The sequence below is a fragment of the Microcebus murinus genome, chromosome 19, assembly GCF_040939455.1.
Source record: "Microcebus murinus isolate Inina chromosome 19, M.murinus_Inina_mat1.0, whole genome shotgun sequence".
NCBI lineage: Eukaryota > Metazoa > Chordata > Mammalia > Primates > Cheirogaleidae > Microcebus > Microcebus murinus.
Genome location: NC_134122.1, coordinates 50,629,278 through 50,652,539, shown reverse-complemented (window position 1 = coordinate 50,652,539; position 23,262 = coordinate 50,629,278). Strand labels below are relative to the sequence as shown.

The 23,262-nt window shown below is 37.1% G+C and overlaps 1 protein-coding gene and 1 pseudogene across 2 annotated transcripts in view; both read right to left on the bottom strand.

The window, feature by feature from the left end:
- Positions 1-23,262, bottom strand: part of DESI2 (desumoylating isopeptidase 2) — a 60,427-nt gene that overhangs the window by 29,872 nt on the left and 7,293 nt on the right. The gene's annotated exons all lie outside the window — the stretch shown is intronic.
- Positions 14,724-21,265, bottom strand: LOC142862464 (heterogeneous nuclear ribonucleoprotein A3 pseudogene; annotated as a pseudogene).

Sequence of the window (23,262 nt, the reverse complement as noted above, 5' to 3'; positions counted from 1 at the left end):
AAATGTTTTATTAAAAACTGGGAAAGGCTTTCACAGAAAAAAAAAAAAAATACACACACACACGGTGACTTTTGGCCAAAGTGTCAGGATGGGAATGCACTTGTTAGAGTAGGGATCCTAAGAAATCTTTTATTTTCTGCTTTTTCACAAGTGAAAATAATTTCTTCTATGCTTAGGGATTCTAAGCTTTAGAACCCCTATATGTGTTGCCTGGATACAAGTAAATCTGAAATTTCCTTGCATTCAAGACTTTTTACATTCTAAAAAATAAAAGGGTATGTTTTGACATATTTCGTAAAGGAGAATTATCTGTGAAATGAGAGAAACTTCAAAATGAGAGAAATGTACCATCCAAAAATTTGGTCAGTACTCTGGAATTCACTATAATGAGATCTGGCCTAAATAAAGTTTCTAAAGAATTGCTGAGACAGTACAATGAAAAATGAATACCTGATAGCTTTGCGGGTGGTAGTGTTACCTCCATTCTCAGATGGAAATTTGAATAATCAGGTCAAGTGTTTTTGCTCAAGGTTATAGGAAGCCCACAAGCTGCTAGGAAAAGATTTTTTAACCTACAGATACTCCTTTGGACAGTATTAAACAGTGTAAGTTCACCCCCATTCCTAACAATTTTCTAAAGGGTCTGTTTCAATATTCTGTGCTGGGTAATGTTGATGTTGCTTATTCACTATTAGCAATAATAATGAGGGACTCAGTAGTTCTTTGCTTTTCCTGTTTTGTTATATTTTCTATCCCTAGAAAGGCCCCCAAGTTGAAGAGTTAATTTCTTTGTGAGATAAAAGTAACTTTATTTACTGGTCAGAAATCTATGAAGTGACACCTCTACCGACCTTATAGAAATAAAAAGGATTATAAGGAAGACTAAGAACAACCATATGCCAACAAATTATAACTGAGATTCAAAGGGACAAATTCCTGGAAAGACACAAACTGCCAAAACTGACTCAAAAAGGAACAGAAAATCTGAATATACCTCTAAGGAGAGAAAAGAATGAATTCGTAATTTTAAAATTACCCACAGGGAAATAGCCCAGGACCAGATGACTTCACTGGTGAATTCTACTAAATAATTCAATAAGAATCAATAACAATTCTTCACAAACTCTTCCAAAACACAGAAGAAAATACTTTCCAACTTATTCTATGAGGCCACAAAAATACATGAGCCTAATACAAAAAACATTGCATGAAAACACAAATATTTCTTATGAATAGAAAAAAAAAATCCTCAACAAAATGCTAGCAAATCAAGTCTAGCAACATACAAAAAATATTATATGCTATAACCAAATGGGATTTATCCCAGAAATGGACAGTGGGCTAAATATATATATGTCAGTTAATGTAATATACCATATCAATAAAGAACAAAATCCACATGATCATCTCAATAGACACAGAAAAGCATGTGACACAATCCAATACCCTTTCATGATTTAAAAAAACAAACAACACAACACAAACAAACAAAAACAACAAAAAACAAAACCTCAAGGAAACTTCCCCAACCTGATAAAGGGCATTTATGAGAAATGCCACAGCTAACAATATATTTAATGGTGAAAGAATAGACTGAATACTTTCCCTTCAAAATCAGGAGTAAGATACTAATGTTTGCTCTTGCACTTCTACTAAACACTGCTTGGAGACTCTAGCTAGGGAAATTAGAGAAGAAAAATTAAAGGTATCTAGATTGGAAAAGGAGAAATAAAATTATCTCTGTTTACAAAAGACATGATCTTGTATACAGAAAAATCATAAACAATTCACTAACAAATTATTAAAACTAATAAGTATACATGCATGGTATAAGATCAATATACAAAAAAAAGATCAACGTACAAAAATGTTTCTATACACTTGCAATAAAATAATAAAATAAATTGCATAAAATAATAAAAATTGCATTAAAAAATAAAATAATAAAGTAATTGCATCAAAAAACAAACTAACACAGGGATAAATTTAAGAAGTTTCTACCTTGTATCTGAAAACTACAAACATTATTGAAAGAAATTAAAGACCTAAATAAGTGGAAAGACTATGGACTAGAAGACTTAACATTGTTAAGATGGTAATACTCCCCAAATTAACCTGAAGATACACCGCAATCCTTATCAAAATTCCAGCTGCCTTTTTTCTAAAACAGAAATTGACAAACTAATCCTAAAATTCATATGGAAATTCGAGGGACCTAGAATAGCCAAAATAATCTTGAAAAAGTTGTTAGACTCTGACTTCCTGATTTCAAAACTTAGCACAGAGCTACAGTAATCAAAGCAGACACACAGATAAATGGAATAGAATTCCGAGTTCAGAAATAAATCCTTATATTTTTGGTCAACTAATCTTCAACAGGGTGTCAAGACAATTCAATGGGGGGAAAGAATACTCTTTTCACAAATGGAACTGAGACAACTGGACATCCACATACAAATGAAGCTGGATTCCTACCTCATGCCACATATAAAAATTAACTCAAAATGGATCAAAGGCCTAAATGCAAGAGCTAAAACTATAGAACTCTTAGAAGAAAACATAAAGATATTTTCATCCTTAGGATTAGACCTAATATTAGGATCTTAGATCTCCATTATCCTTAGATTAGGATCTTGGATTAGACAATGGTTTCCTAAATATGACACCAAAAGCAAAGCACAAACAATAAAAGTAGATAAACTGGATGCTAACAAAATTTAAAACTTTTGTGCTTCAAAAGACACTATTAAGAAAGGTAAAAGGCAACCCACAAACTGGGAGAAGACACTGGCAAGTCATGTATATGATAAGGGACTTATATCTAGAATACATAAAGAACTCTCAGAACTCAAGAACAAGACAAATCATTCAATTAAAATTGGGCAAAGGATCTAAGTAAGCATTTCTTCAAAGATATACAAACCAAAACCACCATTATATATCACTTCACATTTATTCAGTTAACTATAGTCAAAAAGACATAATAAGTGTTATTAGTAAGGATGTGGAGAAATTAGAACCCTCATACATTACTGGCAGGAATGTAACATAGTACAGATGCTTTGGAACACAGTGTGGCAGTTCCTCAAAATGTTAAAGTTACCACACGAACTAGCAATTTCATTCCGGCATATACCTAAAAGAAATGAAAATATATAGCCACAAAAAAACTTGTAATCAATGTTCATAGCAGCATTTCTTATAATAGTAATAACAGAAACAACCTCCATGTCAATTGACTAATGAATAAAATGTGGTACTATCCATAAAATGCAATATTATTTCTCAAAAAAAAAAAAAGGAATGAGGTATTGATGCATGCTACAACATGAATGAACTTTGAAAACCTTATGTTAGGTCAAAGAAGCCAATAACAAAGACCATATTGCATGATTCCATTTAAGTGAAAGGGCCTAGAATAGGTAAATCTATATAGACAGAAAGTAGATTAGTGGTAACCTGTGACTGTGAAATTTGGGAGGATATGGAAAGTGACTGCTAATGGGTATAGGGTTTCTTTCCGGGGGTGATAAAAATTTTCTAAAATTGCTTGTAGTGATTAAAGTTCCACAATTTTGTGAGTATACTAAAATCCATCGAATTGTATTTTAAATAGATGAATGGTATGGTATATGAACTATTCCTCAATAAAGCTGTTAATTAAAACACACACACACACATTAAGAATAGGAGTAGGGCTGGGTGCAGTGGCTCACGCCTGTAATTCTAGCACTCTGGGAGTTCCAGGTGGGAGGATTGCTTGAGGTCAGGAGTTTAAAACCAGTCTGACCAAGAGCAAGACCCGTCTCAACTAAAAACAGAAAAAAAAAACTAGCTGGGTCGGAAGGTTGAGGCAGGAGGATCGCTTGAGCAGAGGAGTTTGAGGTTGTAGTGAGCTATGATAACGTCACTGCTGACTAACCCGGGAGACAGAGGACTCTGTCTCAAAACATAAAAAATAAATAATTGCCATGAGAAGCAAAACGACTCTGAAAAACAAAACAAAAAAACAATAAAAAAGGAAAAAAAAAAGAAGTAAAAGATCTACTAACTCATACCAAGTGGCAGAAGAGTATATCATTTTATAGTTGGCAAACTTAAACAAAAATAATTCTCTATATATATCTTGAGATGCCAAGGATACACTTTCCTTCAGACACAAAACATACTTTGTTCCTTAAAAATAAAAAAAAAATAAAAAAAGGAATTTGGCAGTATAACAAAGTTTTCCATTTGTTACCAAAATGAGAACCAGAAACTCATGAAAAAAACCTTTCCATTTCCTTGTCCTAACTATGAGATGTGGTCCAATATAAACTTTACTATGAGTGAAATATACTGTACTATATATGGGAGTGGGGCTCTCGATAAAAAAAAAATACCTGCCACCCTAAAACATTTTCTAATAACACAAAAGATGGTCCAATTAGTTTCTTGAACAACTCGTTATCTCCAATCAAAAACCTTTAAATAAGTTACTTCTTAAATTACAGACTGCATTCCTAATTCTAGCCAGCTGTCATCTAAAAACATCTGCTTTTAGTCATAAGGAAAACAGAATATAAAAGAGTAATACATCAACAACAGCAGAAAAAACCAATTCTAAATATATACTCTGGTCAGCCACCTCTTCACATATGAACGGCAACACATTTCTGAAGAAATTTTTAGAATTCACATTATAAAGTGAGTAAATTAGATGTTTTTCTTTCATGTGGCTATTTTCCTAAATAGAATGAGAAGATAAGAGGGTAAGACTTTCCAGAAAGAGTTGGTCTGAAAAAGAGATGCCCTTCAAATGTCTCTGCTCTTGTTAGAGATTCCTAGGTCTGTTATCAGAGAACACGCCTGGAAGGCTCGATCTTCAATAACTAGGCAGGCTGCCTGTGGAAGACACAGTTTAATTCAAGGTCAGGATGCCTTTATACAAACAGTGCCCAACGTTTTCGGCACTAGGGTCTGGTTTCATGGAAGACAATTTTTCCATGGACGAGGAGGTGGTGGGGCGTGGTTTCAGAATGATTCAAGTGCATTATATTTACTGTGCAGTCAGACCTCTCTGCTAATGATGATCTGTATTTGCAGCCACTCCCCAGTGCTAGCATCACCGCCTCAGCTCCGCCTCAGATCTTCAGGCATTAGATTCTCATAAGCAGTAAGCGACCCAGATCCCTCCCATGCAGAGTTTACAGTAGGGCTCGGGCTCCTATGAGAATCTAATGCTGCCACTGATCTGACAGGAGGTGGAGCTTATGTGGTGATGTGAGCAACGGAGCGGCTGTAAATACAAATGAAGCTTCCCTTACTGGGCCACTGCTCAACTCCAGCTGTGTGGCCTGGTTCCTAACAGGCCATGGACCCCTACCATGGCTTAAGGGTTGGGGACCACAGCCTTATACAGTCCTTTTGCCTCAAAATCCTTCCAAGGCAGGACAATACGGATGATATCTATTTTAAGTGAAGATCTAATGAGATAACTGTAAACAAAACAAAAAAGGTATGAGGATTGATCTAATTTTACTGGATGATTTGTTGGGAAACTCTACAATAATTATTTACTACTGGTAGTTATTCATGCTGAGTAACTGCTATCCTCTCATAGTGAAACTTTTGAAATTAATAGTAGCGTTTTTTATTTCAGCATAATATGGGGGTACAAATGTTAAGGTTACATACATTGCTCTTGCCTTCCCTCCCCCCTTGAGTCAGAGTTTCAAGCGTGTCCATCCTCCTGATAATGCACGTCACTTATAATGTGTATATATATCCATCCCTACCTCCCCCCTCCCACCTGCCCGACACCTGATAAATGTTTTTGTTGTTTTTTTAAAGCATTTTGGTTAGATTTTATAACTTTGCCTTTACCTAGCAAGGGTTAGAGGTATGCCCTTCCCCTCCACAGTTCGCTACATCCCTCAGATGTGGGTCTATCCCTCAACCCCATGAATCTCTGGTGAATACCACCACCCTTTGAGCACCATATTGATAATATAGGAATGCTCCTCTAACTTGGTTTCCATTCTTTGTCATTACTTTTTTTTTTTTTTCAGTATCAAGAATAATCTTTATTAAGACCAAAATTAGTAAAAGTTACAGTGTTTTAAAAATATCCCAGAATCTACCATGGGGAACAAACGCTGGGGAATAAACATAAAAGCATAAGAGCAAATAGTGCCCTCATGTGTTGTTAAACTTTTCATTTGTTTCATTAAACCCATCTTTTCTCCAATTAAGGCAAAGGTTATATAGCAAAAGATGACATTTGTCACATGAGTGGTTCATAAAATAGAAGTGGCTATGCTTCGGAATCTTGTTCACAGTGTCTTCCACGCATATTACGAAACACTTAGATATCCTGGGTTTGCTCCCTGCAAGGAAACCAGATGATTGTTCCAACTTTACAAGAGAAACAGACATGGAAACCTTGTCCTTGTAACTAGTTCTCATAGATGTGTGACTCATCTATATGCTCCATGGGCTAAAGAGAAACAAATTATGTGTAATTAAAATAGAAAAAAAATAAATTCAGTTCTTGTCAGGTATAAATGTACATTTAAAATTTCCTAGTAAACAAATAATACTTCTATTAATATAAGTGAAGAATCTCCCATATTTCCAAATAATGTTGAACAGACCTTACAATGAATTTTATATTTGATCTCTTTTTTGTAAATATAGTTGTGAAAATTGAGTTATATATTCTTCTTCTTAAGTTTTCTTATTTTGTGAGAAGACTAAGCCCTTACAAGAAGTTTATATTTCGTTGTTAAAACCCCAAAGGAAAACAAAGCGGGGGAAGCAGTGAGGAGGGCACGTCTGCCTGCTCTTCCTGGTGGTGGTGCTTGGTGTGCCGCATTGTCTAGACAAGTGTGTGTTAAGGGGAGAATTTTTAAAAAGAAGAATATATAACTCAATTGTCATTACTTTTAAAAATTATTTTACTACCATCAAAATTCATGTCACATAGCATCTCGAGTAGAAATCTCCCTACAAAGCTCAACAGAGCTTCTCAAACTTGCTATGAGGAAAATTATTCTTTTGTAGAACACCATATAACACTGACATGTTTAACTCCATTTTACAAACTAGAAACTGTTTTTGAGAAGAAAATATTATAAATATGCAAAAAGAAATCACAGCCAGGAACATGTATCCATACAGCCACAAAAAACAAACAAACAAAACAAGCTGCTAAACTAGATATGACTGGATGTCACAAGATTTCTGTTAACTTTTGCTGTATATGTCTTGATTTGTTACCTCAACAGTAGCAGATGCCAAAAGTTTAAAAATACATACTTGAGAAAAATGGATAATCCAGGACATTTTTATCCAAATAAAGTCCTAGAAGTTGGCTTTTTATGTGAACTAGGGAAAAGATTACTTTTATTCTTAGAGCTTGGTTCAAGTGTTAAGAGTACAGCTAGCATTCCGTAGACTAGTTTAGGAACTACTGTTCTGAGACAATTGCAGAAGGTGGGATGAAGAGTTATATGTTAATATTAATATAATGACACTGGGGCTAGCCTTTCAAAGAAAGTTTATAACACAAAAGTGGCGCTGTGCAACGGAGCAATGACACAGAACACTGGGACAGATATACTAAAGGAGGCTACATATTCAAGTTAACCCAGTGCTGACAACTATATAATCCTCTCAGGACTCTATAGGTAAGAGGAATCCATATAATAAGAAATCTATTATATGAGAAATCAGACATTTTCATTTGAAAGTTAAATTTACAGTTTGAGTCTTCTCAAACCTTTCCTAACATACCAAAGGAAAACAGTCAACCAGCCAGAAGCTACCACAAAATAGTACCTCTCAAACCACAAAACAACAGAAGATTTACCACAACACCCCTATGTCAACCACCTATTTAAACCATTTGTACTGAGGATGTCATTTGGTCAGTTTAATCTAAGGAACTCTTTCCCTTAGGGTCAAACTAGAAAACCTATATTGTTCCTCTAGTTCCAGTTTAGATCATAAGGGCATTTCTTCTACTGTATTTGAATTAAATTCAGAGATTATTGCTTGAATACAAAAAGATTATCCAAGTATTACACTAACATAAATTGAAGCATTTGAACTATAGTGAAAAAGACACCGGATTAAGAGTTGGGAGACTTGGGCACTTTGCCTTGGCTTGTTCGTTCATATATATTTGATAATTTTTAAAGGTACTCAATATGTCTCAAGAAGTGTTTGACCCTAATTCAGAACCCTGGGCCCAGAATATGTTGGTTCAAATTCACTATCTACTAACTGTGTGGCCTTGGGAAAGATACTTAACCTCTCTGTCTTTTCATGGAGTTATTTACAAAATGGGGATAATAAATAGAATATACCTCAGAGGACTGTTGAGGATTAAATGAATATGTCTACAGTACTTAGAAAAAGTGCTTGGCCCATGGTAAATATTGTTATTAATAGTTGCAGCAAATACATATACTTATTGACAATATGATCCTCCCCTAATATTTTTGTTCTACATATTGGGAAGGGTTGTATGCACGTGCAAATAAGCAGATCAATTCTGGTTATCTGTGAATTCTCATAATTTTCAAGAATCTTCAGGAGTTGATGTCAAATTACCAAGAGTGGTGACTCACCAAACTGAATAGCAAACAATGGCAGAGTTAATATGACTCTACATTAAAACTCCTACAAGAATTATTTATATTCTTGACAAGTACAGATTTGAGTAAAAGCCCTCTTTAAGGCAGTGATTTTATAAGATGCCTATATATTTGTGAGAGACATGAGCAGAGCCCTGGAGAACCACATCTCACTTTGGTGCTATACTTTACAGACCTGCATGTCCTTAAGTCCATGGAGATGGTAACTAAATAGAAGAAGGTCAAGGAAGACCACCAATAAATACCTATCAAAAAATGGGCAAAGGACATGAACAGAAACTTCTCAAAAGAAGACAAAATAATGGCCAACAAACATATGAAAAAATGCTCAACATCTCTAATCATCAGGGAAATGCAAATCAAAACCACAATGAGATATCACTTAACTCCAGTGAGAATGGCCTTTATCAAAAAGTCCCCAAACAAGAAATGCTGGCGTGGATGTGGACAGAGAGGTACACTCCTACACTGCTGGTGGGACTGCAAACTAGCTCAACCTCTGTGGAAAGCAATATGGAGATACCTCAAAGTGATACAAGTAGATCTACCATTTGATCCAGCAATTCCACTACTGGGCATCTACCCAAAAGATCAAAAGTCACTTTATGAAAAAGACACATGCACTCGAATATTTATAGCAGCACAATTCACAATTGCAAAGCTGTGGAAACAACCCAAGTGCACATCAATTCATGAGTGGATTAATAAAATGTGGTATATGTATACCATGGAATACTACTCAGCTTTAATAAACAATGGTGAGAGCTGGAACCCATTCTACTAAGTGAAGTATCTCAAGAATGGAAAAACAAGCACCACATGTACTCACCAGCAAATTGGTATTAACGGATCAACACCTAAGTGGACATATAGTAGTAACATTTATTGGGTGTCAGGAGGGTGGGACGGGGGAGGGTATATACAACCACAATGAGTAAGATGTGCAACGTTTGGGGGATGGACACACTTGAAGCTCTTACTCAAGGGGGGTGGGGGGCATGGGCAATATATGTAACCTTAACACTTGTACCCCCATAATACGCTAAAATAAAATAAAAAAAATACTTACCTCCTTTGATACCAACCAGTGTCACTGATGTCTAGAAGGCTTTTAAAAAGCATTCTAAAGTATTTATAAAAGAATAAAACTTTTGGGAAAATGATCTTCTTAAAATATGTGGGAAGGAGATAAACACATAAACAAGTGTAACTACTTTGCACAATCTTGCTTCAATGCAAAAATGTTGGCCTAAATATTTCTATTCATTGTTTTAAACATTATTTACAGAAGTGAACTTATTGTGTTTATATTAATGTCATGTTATTCTTCTGATAGAGAACTTTCATTAGACTTCATTTTTGTCAATGATCTGCTTTACCAATTTAACAAAATTTTATGCTTCCTGTTTGAAAGAAACATTGAGAAATGCTATCTGCCTAGCCTGGAACTTGAAACACTTAATATAACTATTTAGGGCCTGGGCCTGTCTTCTGTAAAAGGCAGTATTAAATAATCTGAATGAGCATAAAGTATGACTGTTTTCCCCCAAAAAACCAGAATCAGTGATCATGTTAGATATTGAATGGATAGAAGCAAGTATTTGACTTACTTCCCAAAAAGGGGTACCCTAAGGGAAGAGAAGACGTTTCAAATATTGAGCTAAAAGGCCCCAAATAAATTGTGAGCAGGGGAAATCATGGGCTAATTACTATACTGCTGTCTCATATAAAACCAATCTTTGATGTTCACACTGTTAAACTAACTTAAGAGGTCTTCTTGGTAACAATAGATTGAGTTTAAGACAATCTTATAGCAAAGGCTACTTCACAGTAACTCATGTTGGCCAGCGTGGTGGTTCATGCCTGTAATCCTAGCACTCTGGGAGGCCAAGGCGGATGGACTGCTTGAGGTCAGGAGTTCAAAACCAGCCTGAGCAAGACCCCATCTCTACTAAAAACAAAAAAGAAATTAATTGGCCAACTAAAAATATATATACAAAAAATTAGCCGGGCATGGTGGCGCATGCCTGTAGTCCCAGCTACTTGGGAGGCTGAGGCAGTAGGATCGCTTGAGCCCAGGAGATTAAGGTTGCTATGAGCTAGGCTGATGCCAGGGCACTCACTCTAGCCTGGGCAACAAAGTGAGACTCTGTCTCAAAAAAAAAAAAAAGTAACTCATGTGAATACTATCTATAACACCTTAGCATCAGCCTAGTCACAGGCAGAGTCAATAAAAACTCATTGAATGAACTGATCAAGATAATTTAGTATCTTTTTTAGATGAAATCATAAACATCAAAAAAAAAAAAAACCCCACAAAATAAGAAATTATAAACATCCAGGGCTATGTCTGTTATCTTGCTTTATACTGTAAGAAAGATGACACCACATATAGATCCTATTTTACTGTTATTTCTAAGAAAATGTCCAATATTTTCATTACCAGAGATTTTTAAAAATAAGTGCATCACTCACTAGGTCTTAGGGAAAAAAACTATGTAACAAAAACATTTGCATTATGTTATTTATATACTGTTGATAACTTCTGGTATTAAAAAACCTCACTCTGAAAGTAATGACTCCTGATTACAAAAGATTTGCCAATAACTTTAGTTAATAGTGTTTTAAGTTTTGCAAATGTTCTATAAAGTATTTTTTTCTCCTTTTGAGAATGTAGCCAAACAAACACATGTACTGAAGCTAGGGTGGCATACTTCTTAATTTGCTGTCATAGTCCCAATTGTGGCATGTTTTGCCAAAACATGCCTTGCATGTTATGCTGTTTTGGCATAATTATTCTGCCTGTACCCTCTTTTACTCTCGAGTTCCAGTTCTGGTGATAAATTTGAAGGTTAGCCTAAGGCTGGTCTTCTTAAGGACTGTTCTTTGAGTCTTTTTTTTTTTTTTTTTTTTTTTTTGAGACAGAGTCTCACTTTGTTGCCTAGGCTAGAGTGAGTGCCGTGGCGTCAGCCTAGTTCACAGCAACCTCAGACTCCTGGGCTCAAGCGATCCTTTTGTCTCAGCCTCCCAAGTAGCTGGGACTACAGGCATGAGCCACCATGCCCGGCTGATTTTTTTATATATATATATATATATATTAGTTGGCCAATTAATTTCTTTCTATTTTTATGGTAGAGACGGGGTCTCGCTCAGGCTGGTTTTGAACTCCTGACCTTGAGCAATCCGCCCGCCTCGGCCTCCCAGAGAGCTAGGATTACAGGCGTGAGCCACCGCGCCCGGCCTGTTCTTTGAGTCTTAAAAGCACCTAAGCACTGTCCTAAACCCTTGAGTGGGAGTGCACAGATAACATGATAGCTTAAAGCTAAGGAAAATGTGGTGCTATGTATTTTGGATAGAGCTAAAGCTGCTGCTTCTTTATCCACTAGGAAAACTAATTTTTAAAAACAAATTATCATGTTTGCCAAAAGTCCCAATTTTTAGGAGCCACAACAGGCTAGATACAGGATCATTGTGAACTGTTAAATTATTTAAAAGCAAACAGATTTTTTGAAGTCTACTCATCAGGGAATCAAATGCTCCTTAAATATTTTTAAGACAATTTATTTCATATAACCCACAGTTTGATTCTTCTAGTGATGAGAAATGGATGAGGCAGAGTACTGTCAACTCTTGGTCCTGACATCGTACGTATAGCAGAAAACCAAACTTGGCAAATCTTTCCTATCAGGCGCTTACTTTAGTTTTGTCTATGGCTGGTGTCAAATATTTTGGTAAAATCTTGAAACTTTTTTAAAGCCCTACTTGTACTTAACCATCCCCCTGGATTAAGTGCTAAACTGTAAGAGCTCAGAGACAGCCTTATTTAATTCTGTATCCTCCATATTGCTTAGTGCATTGTATTATACCTAGACCACCACTCAAATACTTAATGAGCTGAAATGTAGCAATGAGGATGTAATGTTTACCCTGTCCTGTTCTTAAATGTGACCCATTGGAAAAAGCATCTCCATTCAACAAATATTTATTGAACACTTACTATGTGCCAAGCACTAGCAAACATAGAAGCAAACATGAGCTTGCATTGAGAAATGTCTTTTAAACTGCAGGTTGCAACCCATTAGAGAATTCTGAAATTATTTCAGTGGGTTGCACCAGTATTATTTTAAATGAATGAAACATAATGGAATAGAACTTTTTGGAGGACACATAATAAAGTGTTTCCTGAACATCTGATTTTAGTTATGTGTGTGTATACTGAGTGTGATGTAAAATCTGTTTCTTAGTTGGTTCAAGATAAAATTGAGAAACACTGTTTTAGAAGGGTCCCCCCTAAATTGCATCTCAGTTTAAATCTCATTTTAAATGTCTACTTAACCAGCAAAATTATAAACAAAACTTTATTGAACAAAATATATGTACATCTCCTATGTTGTGACAGGAACTCTGCTAGGCAGTGGGGATACAAAGATGCAAGGATGACTAATTCACAGTCCCTGTCCATAAGGAACTCATTAACAATATAAACAATCACAATTTTTTTTTTGTTAAGAAAGTCATGTATAAACACAATTTGATAAGCGTTAAAACAGAACATGTACACACAGTAAATTAATAACTCATTTTTGGGATGTCACTCTAAAGTGTACTTTCAACTTATTCTGTCTTTCACAATCACAGTCCATGTAAAATATGTAAATTACGTTAGGGATGTTCAGGCAAGTAATTTCCCCCACGTCACACAATGAGCGGCTAAGCTGTAAATAAAGCCCAGGGTTCTCAACCTTCACCTACTGCTTTCTCTCTCACGCAACTCTACTTCCTAATAGATATCCTCATTGGCCTTGATTTTCTTTACATGATCTTAAAATATCCTGAACAACTTTAGAATAAGATGGAGGTTATTACTGTTAATTCACCATTTTCCCTAAAACATGAAATTATGGTGGCCCCCTCACGTAACAAGCTAAAAGCAGCTGCCCTTACTGTTTGCCTAATTATCATATAATGTGCCCATCTCATAGCTAATTTAGTAATGCAGAAATCTTCTATTCTGGGGACTGTAACCTAACTCTGTATCTGAAGAGGAAAAATCTAGAGGATATATATTCCTTTTGGAAACTAGCATTTCAACTAGACTACTCTTTTTACACTGTTCAGTAAGCTAGAATACATACAAGAGATTATACGGAGAACCGCTGGAGCCAGGGCCCCTCCAACCTGTCGCTCCCACCTCGGTGCCCCCACCCTTCTTCTGCTCTAATAACTGCCTGCGGGGACCCAGGAGCCACCAGGCTGGGCTGAACTGCAGTGGACTACGGGTGGGGGCTTGAGGGAAGGATGAGGGTTAAGAGGGCGGCAAGTATAGGCTGGGGGAAGAGGTGGTGGAAGAGAAAAGAAAAACCCAGAGACATGCAAGTGGCTCCCTAGCCAGCTGTTCCAGCTGCTGCTTCCTCCAGCGCAGGGCAGGCAGTGTAGTACTCAGGCCCCGCCCCCAATCTTTCTCACCACGACCTGTCCCTCCAACCCAACCCAACACACACATTTCTCCCACACCCCACAAGAATCACATGTCCAGCCTGTACCAGGGTAGTAGAGAGGAGCTGGAAGCAAAAAAAGAGAAAACCCCGTGCTGGAGACAATAAACATGATAAATTCTTTATCTGATGGTTCTTTTAATGTATTATTGAACAATGAGCTAGAAATTATAATTACATCAAAGTATGTACAAACCAATCTCAAGCTAAGATGTTTATTATTTTTACACTTTCCACAAACATTTAAAGACTTATAGACTAGTTCAGTAAGTTCATTTGACTGAAAGGCTGAAGACCAGATGTCAGCTCTAACACAGGAGGGGAAAAAGGGCTATACAACTAATCTCAATTTTATACATATATTATGATGAAGATTTTGGAGTTAGTGTCAAACACAAAATCCTGCTTTCTAAAATTATTTAAAGAGTTGGGGTCTCACTATGTTGTCAAGGCTGGAGCGTAGTGACTATTCACAGGCTTGATCACTGCGCACAGAGGCCTGCAATCCCCGGCCTCAGCGACCCTCTCACCTCAGCTGCCCCAGTAGCTGGGACTACAGACATGCACCACGCCCAGCCAATCCTGATTTTTTTTTTTTTCAATGAACTAATCATTTTATTCAGAAAGCCAAGACACAAAAAATAGATAAAACATAACAAAACAAAATAAAACCATATAGAATTATGTATGATTATATAACATGGAAATTGGCAAAATACTCAGTCAAAACTTTATATTGATACTTCTTGTTTTAGTTCATGGAATATAGAATAAAGAGATCTTTAGCTGTGTTTCTAAGCTGCATAGACTGTTTGATTTACTTTTAATGCCATTTTAAGTTATGTCTGTTTAAAAATCTAACACTCAATTTTGATACTAGAGGCAGTTCTGAGATCAATATCATTTATAGCAATCCTGATTTTAATGCTTCAATTTGGGTAGAACTTTGTTCTCTGTAGTGTTAACACTCCTTCAGATAATAAATGAGGACATTCCAAAGATCAAGTTACTCAGTGTTGCAACTGCTGAAAACACACAAATGGCAGCTCCTTTAGTTTATATACTCCTGCAAATGACAATGGCAATAACAATGGCTATTATAATATTTTCCAGTGCTTATCATGTGCCAGCTTGTCATTCTATGCATTTTATACTTAAAATGACTCATTTGATTCTCACAATAATCCTATGAACTAGGTACCATTACTATTCCTGTATTAGAAAGGAACAGAGGCACAGAGAAGTAAAGTAACTTTCCCAAGGTCACACAGCTAAAAAGCAGAAGATAGGATACAAATCCACACATCTTGATTCCAGGGTATACCACAAAGACAAAGAACTGCATTATACTACCTCTTATCATAACAGATTCCAGATAGCAGGCTTGCCCTTTCTTCAGTCCTGACTCTTACATTGCACCCGTGCAGATAGCTCAGGGCTCTCACCTGCCACCTGACAGGCTGGGGAGACCCATTAGACAGAGAGAAGGGGGCCCCTAGAGGTTAGCAGCAGCCAGAGGCTGGAAGACAGAAGCCACTGCTGGTGCCCACAACGTGCTGCTACTTTATCTTCCCTCGAGCAGCAGCAATGAACAAGACCACACAGTGGGGACAGGAATTGTTTCAGGCTGGCAAGTACTGGGGGAACTTCAGGCAAGTACAGCAAACCTTTTTAAAGCAATTACTATGTACCAATCTCTAAGGATAAAAAGAAGAGTAAGACACTGTCTCTGCCCTCAAGGTCAATGCAGAGTGAGAAACTTAAAAACCTACACTGCTGCATTATTGTTTGATAAAAGAGCAACAGGTCCGAATGAATGGGACTGAAATACCAAGTTCTTGCTCCCTTTCTTATTTGTTGGACTCTTAAAAGTAATATCTTTCCAAAGAAGGTGATTTAAAAGGACAAACTTCCAACTTGAGAGCATGGTACAATAAGGTTGATGGTAAATAGAGATAATATTAAAGTATAATACTACTTCTCAGTTTAAATGGATGAAGACTGGAAAATATTATAGCATATGCATTTGCTGATTGGAATGATACAGTAGATAGGAAAAAAACTGAGGCAGAAGAGAGTGGTGATAATTCTGAGAGAAGTCCTTGCATAGAAAGGATGGGATCTAGTACAGGGTGGGAGGCTTCATCTCAGATAGGGACATGGACAATACATTCCATGTAGTAGGAGGGAAGGCAGACTCAGTAGACCAGTGGTGGAGGAAAGATGAAAGTTCAATTGCCTTTTTTTCTCTTCAGTACTTTGAGTTGTTGTTTTAGTCAATTGCTTTTTTCCTCCAGTGAAATAAGCTGTGAGGTCATCTCTGAGACCAAGCTCAAAGTACTGAATGGAGAGTGAGTATGACAAATTGTACTGTAGTTGTTTTGGAGAGTGGGGAAGTCAATTGACTAGAGAAATAAGGAAGCCTTGCCAGATAGTATTTAGGGCCCTCTTGGGGTTTGTGGTCACAATTCTAAAGTGAGATCAGTCACTACGGTTGTGCCTTTTTCTCTAGCCCTGTTCAGCTGCTGAGGTGTAGAGGAAGAGCTGATTTTAACTATGGTTGCCAAACAAGTATGACAGAGAGAGTGATGATAATGGCAGACTACAGAATCTAACCTAGTCAGTGGGGGCTGGTAAGTCTGAAATCTACAGGGCAAGCTGCAGACTGCAGATCCAGGAAGAGCTGAGATTACAGCTCGTCTGGAGGCAATTTTTTTTTTTTTAAAGTTAAAAATTCCTTAATTTTTTATTACTGGTACCACTACCACAATTTACAGGGCAATATACCTGATGTAATGAAAAGAAAAAGACAAAGCTACAACAGATAAAAGACCTCAGGAATGTACATCTAATTGACACTACATTGCATTAATCAATAGCTGCACTTTTTGCAAACTGTGGCTATGACAGTCCTGAACAAGAAGTGTTTCCAGTTTAAGCTGCAGTAACTTTTCTGACTATGGATCATTGTTCCTTCTGTGGCAGATTTTTACAGTTCCTCTAATGCATTTGGGACGACTGTCTCAAAGTAACCTGCAGCTTTCCTGACAACTCCTCGCTCTCTCTCCTGCTAAGAACTGTAGCCCTTTTCTGTTTTTAGAACCTCCTGCTACCATATCCACCACTTCCACCACCAGATCCATAACCACCACCATATGGACTGCCCGAGCTTCTTCCACCAAAACTGCCCCCTTTCATGGGTCCATAATTTGATTGCTGTTGTCCACTATAATTTCCAAAATCATTATAGTTCCCACCACCACCATAGTTACCACCTCCAAAATTTCCTCCTTCATTGTAACCATCATATCCTCCTCCACCACCGCCATATCCACCACCTTGGTTTCCATATCCTGGTCCACCACCATAGCCCCCTCTACTACTATAACCAGGACCACCGCCATAGTTGCCACCATCACCTCCAAATCCATTGTATCCACCATCACCTCCTTCATAACTACCTCTGCTGCCACCACCTCCACCACCATAGCCTCCTCTTCCACCAAAGTTTCCACCACGGCCAAAATTACCTCCACCACCTCCAAAGTTTCCTCCACGACCCATAAAGTTGCCAGATCCACCTCCCTGACCTCTTTGCGATCCAGCAGACTGCATCTCTTGTTTTGAAAGGGCCTTTTTCACTTCACAATTATGCCCATTAATAGTGTGGTATTTCTGAACAACAATTTTATCAACAGTATCATGATCATCGAAAGTTACAAAAGCAAATCCTCTCTTTTTTCCACTCTGCCTGTCTTCCATAACTTCTATGGTTTCAATCTTTCCATACTTTTCAAAGTAGTCTCTCAAATTATATTCTTCTGTATCTTCTTTAATACCACCAACAAAAATTTTCTTCACTGTTAGATGGGCACCAGGCTTTACAGAATCCTCTCTAGAAACAGCTCTCTTTGGTTCCACAACACGCCCATCAACCTTGTGTGGTCGAGCACACATTGCTGCATCCACCTCTTCAACACAAGAGTAAGTCACAAAACCAAAGCCCCTAGAACGTTTTGTTTGGGGGGTCTCTCATTACCACACAATCTGTGAGTGTGCCCCATTTCTCAAAATGTTCTCTTTGTAGTTTCAAAGCTCAGACCACCAATAAACAGTTTTCTCAACTGCTCTGGTTCCTTTGGATCATGGCCCTCCTCCCCCCAGAGGCGGCGACGGCCGGAGTCGGGCTGGGGGCGACCGGACGGCGGTTTTACCTCCATTTTGAGACCGGACCTGGAGGCAAAATTTGTTCTTCCTTGGGGACCTCCATCTTTTCTCTTAAGGTCTTCAACTGACTGGACAAATCCCATCTATATTATGGAGGTTAATTTGCTTTACTCAAAGTCTATATATTTAAATGTTAACCACATCTTTAAAATACCTTCACAGCAACATTTAAACTGGTGTTTGACTAAAGTTGGGTATGATGGCCTAGGCAAGTTGACATATAAAATTAACCATCACAGAAATATTATTTACAGAAAAGATTTAGGATATAAGGGATCTTTTTGGTCACTGTCCAAGCATGAGTTCCAGAGAGCATAGCAGAAGTTAGTTCAGGGAGGGGTGTGAGATTAGGACAAATAAAAAGAGAATTAGCACTTTCCTGGGATGGAGGGGATGAGATGAGGACTGGTTAAGAGGACAGATTTTAGTCTCAAGAGTTCTTGGTTCAAGATTGTGCTCCACCACTTACAGCATGTGATTCTGAACAAGTTTTTCACCTAAGCCTTAGTTTCATCATCTTAAGAAGGGATAATAATGAGGAAATGGCTTAGTACAGTGGCTAGCATACAGAAAACACTAAAAAATGTTAGCTTTGTCACTAAAGCTGGCATACAACCCCCCAATGCTAAATTTGACTGGCTTAAAAAAAAACCTTAGCCTTTATTATTACAGGAAGACTCAATATTGTACATCTATCAATTCGTCCTCCAAATTATTCATAAATGTAATGTTATTATACTTAAGTCTGAGAAGATGCAGTAGAAAAAAAAATTTCAGTGAGGTTTTTGATAAATTGCTTCTAAATTATATTTGCAAAATGAATATGTAAGAAAAATACAATTCTGAGAGAAATGTGCATCACTGATATCAAAACTTGCTAGAAGACTACTGCAATTAAACTTCTAATAATAGTGTAGGAGGAAGCAACTAAGTAAATGAATAGCCCATAAAGTATTGGAATAGACCTAAATATTCATGACAATTTAGTACAGATTAAATGTATTATAGCATGTGCCTCAAATAACATGGGGAAGTATGGATCATTCAATAAACAGTGTTATGATAATTGTCATTCCACTTGGGAACAAACATGTAGATTATTTCTATAATTTCATGCTATAGAAAACCTTTCTAGAAAATGACATGAAGCTGAAAGGTTATAGAAGACCAAAAGTTTGACCATGTATAACTTAAAATTTCTGTAAGGAAAAGGACACTATAAATACACTCATCAAGCCTAATAAGGGATTTTACTTATTTACTGTCATTCCTTAACTTATATGCTTGGTTCTTTTTCATTTTATATTTTTTTCTTCCTCTCTTACACCATATGGATTATGTTTTCTTTGTTCTTTTCCTTGCAGGTCTGATTTTATCCCAACAATGTTTACATTGTGGGATAATGTAAAAAATTTACATACACTCAAATATAATCCAATACCAACAAGAATCAATTATATTTACCCACTCACCTCCTCCTATGTAGGACTACTAGATGATTTTACCCCCTTTTCTCACCTAAGGTTTATTCAATTTTTTTTTTTTTTTTTTTTGAGACAGAGTCTCGCTTTGTTTTCCCAGGCTAGAGTGAGTGCCGTGGCATCAGCCTGGCTCACAGCAACCTCAAACTCCTGGGCTCAAGCAATCCTCCTGCCTCAGCCTCCCAAGTAGCTGGGACTACAGGCATGCGCCACCATGCCCGGCTAAGTTTTTCTATGTATATTAGTTGGCCAATTAATTTCTTTCTGTTTATAGTAGAGACGGGGTCTCACTCTTGCTCAGGCTGGTTTAGAACTCCTGACCTCGAGCAATCCACCCGCCTCAGCCTCCCAGAGTGCTAGGATTACAGGCGAGAGCCACCGCGCCCGGCTCAATTTTTTAACCATTTCAGTACGAGCGAATTGACAGCCACAGATGAACGCACACAGCGATTTTAGCTGACAGCCATGATATGACTTTTCTTATTTTTCATTGATCAAAATAAAATTGTGAACATTTAAAAAGAATGGAATGAAAATACACATGCATATGTTACCTATTCTGATTTACATTACAAGTAAAGCTGCCTATAAAGTAAAACAAGCTTTCAGTGCTTTCAAGCTTTTCTCATCACACAAGTGCAAAACGGACTCGTGTCAATGTGCGGACTGTGAGCGTGGCTGTGGGCAAGGTTGCGGGCCGGTGAGCACCCGACCGAAGTGGTTAAAAAAACATGCTTATTCTCTTTGAAGACTAATTCTCGATACTGGCTTTGTTTTTAACCACATTTATAATAAGATTTAGCCATCTTAAATGAGTTTTGATATTTGTAGCTTTTTCTTTTACACTGAACCACCTCATTCTTAAGTTCCTGAATCACCTTTTAGCCTCCAGAATGGTACATAGATATTGTTTATGCCCTTTTGTACATGAACGACAATTGAAGAAGCTATCGCATTTAGGCATATATCTTTTCCCTTTCAATGCTGTGTAGATAATGCTCCATTTTATTTAGCCTTTGGTGTCATGGAAGAGGAGTCTGAAATTAGCCTGACTTTTGTTCTCTTATAATAACTTTTTTGCCTTTGTGTATTTGTAGGATTTTTTGCTTTATTAGAATTTGAAAGTTAAACCAGGCTTTGGTTGAATATTCTTAACTTTTAAAAACTTCTGCCTAGCACTTGATTCTTTTGACTTTTCTAATTGGAACTGACTTTCTAAATCTTGTTGTTTTCCCTTTAGTTTTCAATCTAACTCCCTTCGTAGTTTTATTTTTTTTTTTTTTGAGACAGAGTCTCGCTTTGTTGCCCAGGCTAGAGTGAGTGCCGTGGCGTCCTAGCTCACAGCAACCTCAAACTCCTGGGCTCGAGTGATCCTTCTGCCTCAGCCTCCCGGGTAGCTGGGACTACAGGCATGCGCCACCATGCCCGGCTAATTTTTTATATATATATCAGTTGGCCAATTAATTTCTTTCTATTTATAGTAGAGACGGGATCTCGCTCTTGCTCAGGCTGGTTTTGAACTCCTGACCTTGAGCAATCCGCCCGCCTCGGCCTCCCAAGAGCTAGAATTACAGGCGTGAGCCACAGCGCCCGGCCTCCCTTCGTAGTTTTAAATTAGGCAATGGTGCTTTTCATCCTTGTGGAATCTACCCTAACCTCAGATTGTGCCCTTTCTGGTACTGCTTGTTCTATTTTCTTTTTTTTATCTTTTTCTTTTTTAACCACAATCAAAGCTTATGATGTTTGTTCTATTTTCAATGATCCTTATGAAGCTACTTGAGAACATAAATCAGAAATGCCTTAAAAACTTCTCTTGTTTTTTGCTGTACATTTACTTAAGGAGGTGGCATGTGGCCTGATTCATGATGACCTTTCTGCTTGCTTACCCTCTGTCTGGAACACTTTCTCTTTTCCACATGGTATACCTCACCTTTCAGGAATGCCTTCTTGATGAGGCCTTTCTTGACCATTCTATTTGAAACTGCAGTATAAATTGCAGCTACACAAATCTTCACCTACACTGTCCCTCCTTCCCCTGCTTTATCTTCCTCTTTAGCACTTACCAGCACTTAATGTACCATATTTTACTTATTTATTAGCTTTATTCTGTTAATAGGTAGCTTAAATAGATGAGCTTGACATTAACTTATTTTATTACTTGCATGTATTTTCTGATTAAAAGTTTCAAAAGCCAAAAATAAAAAATCCTGTTTTTATCAAGGGGGGTGTGGGGAAGAATATGATAGAAAATGTGTCAATTACTCCAAATTTATAAATTTAGTGCAAGCCCAATTTTTTAAAAATAATCCATGGACTTCTGGGTATATATCCAGAGGAATTGAAGGCAGACTCAGATATTTGTACATCCGTGCACATAACAGCATTATTCACAACAGCCAAAAGGTAGAGGTGACCTGTGTCCACCAATGGATGAAGGGATAAACAAAATGGGGTATATATACACAGTGAATTATTATTCAGCCTTGCTACACCACAGATAAACCTTGAGTTCATTATGCTAAGTGAAATAAGCCAGGCACAAAAGGACACATACTGTATAATTTCACTTATATAAGGCATCTAGTCAAATTCATAGAGACAGAAAGTAGAATAGTGTTTACCATGGGCTAAGGGAAGGAGGGCACAGGGAATTATCGTTTAACGGGTACAGTCAGTTTTGCAAGATGAAAATGTTCTAGAGAACAGTTGTGCAATGATGTGAATATACATACCACTACTAAACTGCGTGGTTAAAAATGGTTACAATGGTAAATTTTATGTGATGTGCATTTTAACACAACTAAAACAAAACAAAATCCTATGAAATTTTTTCAGAGAGGCTTATAAAGTATTTCTAGAAAAAGAAATGAAGGCCAAGAAAACTTAATAATGAAGAGAAACTGGCCTAGCCAGATTCGAAATATAATACGAAATATAATAAAAATAGACCAGGTACTAAGGCTAGAATCAACAATTCTATATGGGCAAGAATTTAGTATTACAAGGATGACATCAAAATTTAGTGAGGAAAGACTTCAAATAACATGGAGCCAATTAGCTGACTTTTAAGTTACTGTTCTGAGGGTAGGGACCTCCCCCTCCCCACACCATATAACAAAATACAGCCCAGATAAACTGAAACAGAATTATTTTCATGTATCCCATTTCTGCTTTATTATTTTTTTTTTGCCTTTCTTATAGTTTGATTATTTTGGCAGTCTTCCCTTTGCATTCTATTAACCAAGTGGTTGACATCTGAATAATCATGTTGCTTTGGAATTCAAATAATCTTGCAGAGAATCTGACAGTCAACAAATGGAAAGTGTAAATACATCCTACCTTAAGAAAAATCCATTAAACAAACAATTCATCTAAATAGTAGGCTCTACTTGGTATTTTAAAAGTAATTTACTTGTT